At 41.1% G+C, this 4,855-nt stretch overlaps 1 non-coding gene across 1 annotated transcript; it reads right to left on the bottom strand.

Moving 5' to 3' along the window:
* Positions 1 to 412: 412 nt before the first annotated feature.
* On the bottom strand, positions 413 to 523 carry LOC112085806. The gene has a single exon (XR_002899098.1). It is a non-coding gene; the product is annotated as a small nucleolar RNA R71 (small nucleolar RNA).
* Between the last annotated feature and the right edge of the window lie 4,332 nt (positions 524 to 4,855).

Here is a 4,855-nt window from a genome sequence, read left to right as displayed (position 1 = left end):
ACCACGTTCGGCAAAACGTTGATGAGCACGTTAGGTTTCAAAACGCTCCTCGCTTAACTCTAAGAGATTATAACACTCTGTATGCTTTCTATGAGAACCATTCTCCCATTAGTTTACAACCCATCAACGTAGACTATGAGATTAGCCCGAAGCTCATAAAATTGGTCAAGCAGAACCGGTTCCATGGCAATGCATCGGAGAATCCTATGGACCATCTCGAAGATTTTGAAAAAATCTGCAGTACCAAGCAATCCATCGGAGTTCCTGCAGATTACAAAAAGTGCAAGTTGTTTCTATTTTCTCTTTGTGATAAGGCGCGTGCTTGGTTCAAGCCTTTGTCTTCTTGTTCACTCGAGTCATGGGAGGAATGCAAGGCTGCCTTCCTTAACCATTTCTACACAACCTCTAGATCAAACTTCTTTAGAGACAATATTTATAGGTTCCAACAAAAAGGAGGCGAACCTTTTCATGACGCTTGGGATCGTTATAAAGGCTACATTAGGGAATCTCCTCATCACGGTTTTACAGAGACATGCATCTTGAATACCTTCTACGAAGGTCTTGAATGGACATCTAAGGCTCTAAATGTAGCAAGCGATGGAAACTTCATGATAAAGACTGTGGAAGAAGCTTACATCTTGATTAATAATCTTGCTGCAAGCTGCAGAAACAATTGTCCTGATCAAGGAAGAATATCACATTCTACTTCCCATGATAATAAGGAGATTGAAGAACTTAAAGCCATGGTGAAATTGTTTCTCCAAAATCAGCAGCGTTCTGTTAATGTCTGTGAAGCAGTTAATGCAGCTGAGATTAATCATCAACTTGGAGCACAAGATCACGCTCATATTAATCTCCATCTGCTCCAAAATCATCCCCAACCTCTCAAGACAACAAGCTCGAGCTTATGGTGCAACCACTTCTTATGAAGCTGCAAAGATTAGCAAACGATGTGGATATAAGAGTGGACTGCTTATACACTGAATTTAATGGTAAATTTGAAGCTCTTTCCACTCATGTTGATAGCATGGACGTGCAGCTATCGCAAATCATAGATAGTTCAAAAAGCACCGAAGCTATGGAGAGACGAATCTCTGAGGTACATGAAGAAATCGCCCAAGGCATCCGTAACCTTGAGCTTAAGTTAGACAACATGAATGATCTTGGGTACAAGTTAGACATCATGAATGATCACCTCAACAAGAACAATGAGGAGTCATTTCAGAGGTTCACTAACCTCTCAACTCATGTCAAGATGCTCGAGAAACAAATCGGACAAATTGGAGCAAGTGTGAAGAGACAAGATGGTCACCTTCCGGGAAAAACCGTAGACAATCCAATGTGGCGTTGCAATGTCATAAACACTGATGGTGAGAGAGAAGTCACGCCTATTCCTAGCAATCAGGACACTGAAGTTGAATCTCCAGCATGTCCTGAAGAGTATGATGCAATAGGCAAAGTTCCACACCAAAGGAAGCTTCATAAGATAAACAATTCGGTGAAGTTTGTCTTCCCCTGCATAATTGAAGGTATGGAATTTTCTGACTCTCTATGTGACACAGGAGCAAATGTGAATGTCATGTCCAAAGCAGTTGCAAACGAGCTGGGGATGTGTGATATCAAACCTCCTCACGGTTCCGTTAAGTTTGGAGACAATTCAAGCACGATTCCATACGGTTTCGTAACGGATTTGATGGTGCAAGTAGGAGGGTGTCTTGTTCCTGTTGATTTTCACATTCTTGAGATGGATAATGACTCTCCCAGGGCGTTAATATTTGGAAGCTCATTCCTTGCAGCAGTGGGGGCAGTTGTTGATTAGCCCAACAGAAGAGCTTGTTTTTGTAAAGTCAAAAAGAGAATCTTCTATCCTGCAGTCTGTAGTGGTGGAAGCTCTTACTGTATAACCATCTACAAGGAAGAGAAGTTGATTCTAGACCCTGGAGATAACAAGGGAAGGTGCCTACACGTTTCTATACAAGCCCCTTTAGTCGAGCCTAAGGGAGTTGTCGAGTCGAGAAAATCAAAGCACCAAGCAAGGAAGTCTAAGCGCAAATCAAAGCAATCTAAGGGCAAAGCTACCTCACATGGTGCAAGCTCGACATCGACCTCTCAAGACCCTATTGGAGATGTAGAGAAAGATGGTAATGCTAAAGTACTCACCCCAGAGACACGTCCAGCCCCGCCTCCAAAAGCAAAACCTTCCGAGCTTCCTTGGTTTATGCATATCGCGAATTACCTAGCAGCAGAGGTCGAACCGCCACGATTCTTCGGCTACAACAAAAAGATGTTCTTGCGTGATATAAGAAGGTACTTTTGGGATGAACCATATCTTTATAAGCAGTGTGCAGATAACTTGTTTCGCAGGTGCATCTCCGAAGAAGAAGTTCCAAAAATCCTTTTTCATTGTAACAGATCTAACTATGTTGAACACTTTGCTACTGATAAGACTTTAGTGAAGGTTTTACAAGCTGGTTATTGGTGGCCTACCATGTTCAAGGACGCCCATAAATTCCTATCTAAGTGTGATGCTAGCCAAAGACAAGGGAACATCAGCAAGCAACATTAGAGGCCACAAAACTTCATTCAAGAAGTCGAAGTTTTTGATGTTTGGGGAATCGATTTTATGTGTCCTTTTCCTTCGTCTTTTGGAAACAAGTTCATCCTTGTTGCTGTTGACTACGTGTCTAAGTGGGTAGAAGCCATAGCCAGCCCCACAAATGACGCAAAAGTAGTAATGAAGATGTTCAAGTCGATCATATTTCCAAGATTTGGTGTTCCGCGAATCGTGATAAGTGATGGTGGTTCTCACTTCATCAAAAAAGTCTTTGAGAATCTGTTGAAAAAAACGGAGTGAAACATAAGGTAGCTACACCTTATCACCCACAGACGAGTGGCCAAGTGGAGGTATCAAACAGAGAACTCAAAAGAATTTTGAAAAAGACAATAGGACCGACAAGAAAAGATTAATCAGCAAAGCTCAATGATGCTCTTTGGGCATATAGCCCGTTGGGCACTACACCTTTTCAACTTGTTTATGGTAAGGCTTGTCATCTTCCATGGGAGTTAGATCTCAGGGCAGAATGGACAACAAGAAAGCTGAATTACGATATCCAGACGGCAAATGAGTTAGACGAGATTCGTGATAAGTAGGGTTTTTAGGTCTTAGATGGGTTATCAATCCCCTTGTCAAAGTAGTATAAGGGGTGTCAATCCATATGTGTGGTAGTTAGGCACTAGTTTATAAGACAAGTTCTTAAGTCAAGCTGAATAAAAGATGAGTGTGGTGAAACCAGCAACAAGAAAGCAAAAACAAGAAACAAACAAGAAATGATTAATGAACTACTAAACAAGCAAGCAAACAAAATGATGATAAAGCAAATGATGAAAGATAAACCTCTAGATGTGATCATTGATTAGGGTGCTTTAGATATTGATTCATGATGCTAAGAACATAATGCAACACTTGCTACTCTTTAGTCTAGGCTTCTTAATCAGATTAACTCATTCCCATGACAATAATCCCTTTGCTAATCACCTAATCAAGTCTAACAACATTTAGTTATAATCAAGCAATCAACAAGCATAATGCATCAAGCCTAATAAGTGACCAAACAATCTCTCAACCAAGAAGACTGAATCTTATACAGAAAGACATAACAAGCAATCACATGATCTCAAACATTTTAACTTAGAACTCTAATCTAGACTAATCCTCTCATGAAGGCATTAATCTCTATACTAATCCACTTTCAAACCAAATTCCCATTTGTGAAATATGAACTAATGAGCATTAAGAGACAGTTCTAATATGTCATTTATGCTTCAAACAAACATTCCCATGGCATTTAAAACATAAACCCTTAAGTTAGCTCTTTCAGGCATTTCATCAAACACTTTTGGTGCATGAAATGCCTATGAACCCAGATTTCACTTTCCCAAGGAAATCTGGCATTAGGAGCAGCTAACTAAGGAAATGAAATGAGAATCTAAACCCTAAACATCACAAATCAAACATCTAAGCACCCTAATCTACACACCTAGAAGTTTAAAAAGAAGACTACTCACTAATCATGATGAACACACCATTTCCTTTGCAAGAGGTGATGTTAATCATGATTAAAAGCAAAGATAAGAAGATGAGATGATAAGAAACAGACTTAGATTGATTCAATCCTTGAGATATCTCTTAAAAACTCGTTTTTTTAACAAAAGGGGAAAGAGAAACAAGAGAAAACAAAGCTTAGTTCTTGGAAAAAACCTTAAAAAGTATTTATATCTGTCTAAAAACGAACCGGGTCAGCCTGGAACAAACCGGGTCCTGAACCCGCTTTAGTGGGTAAAGTGGAAATACTGCGGGTTGGTCCAGTGTCTCCCAGGTAGCATGCCCAAGTCGCAGTAGATGAAGAACTGGTCTTGTGAGACTTAAATCGCTTTGTCTTAGCCGCACGCCCAAGTAGGAGTGTTTTGCGAGTCTTGCTGCGGCTTAATCTTCTTCTTCTTCAACTCGCAGGACCAAGGCGGTTTCTGGGGAATGTAAAAACCGTGCGGGTTGGTCTCATTTACACTCAGGTCGCAGGCTCAAGTCGGAGTAGATTGCGAGTGATCATGCGGCTTGGTTCCAGTGTCTCCCAGGTCGCATGCCCAAGTAGCAGTATTGTGGACTTAGCAATTTTCTTGCTCGGGAGCCTCAGACCTCATCCATTGATAGCTTACCCGCACTTCTCAACTAGCAGCATCAATTTCCAGGCATTCGTCTTCAGGCCTGCGAGTTAACCAAGTCGCAAGGCTTTCTCGCAGCATTCAGAGCAGCTGGGACGACTTCGCATTCCGGAGAGTGTAACTTCTAAGATACTTT

This window comes from Eutrema salsugineum, unplaced genomic scaffold (assembly GCF_000478725.1).
Source record: "Eutrema salsugineum unplaced genomic scaffold, Eutsalg1_0 scaffold_3, whole genome shotgun sequence".
In the NCBI taxonomy this organism is placed as follows: Eukaryota; Viridiplantae; Streptophyta; class Magnoliopsida; order Brassicales; family Brassicaceae; genus Eutrema; species Eutrema salsugineum.
The sequence above is the reverse complement of the archived record's forward strand: the minus strand, read 5'-3'. Positions and strand labels throughout refer to the sequence as shown.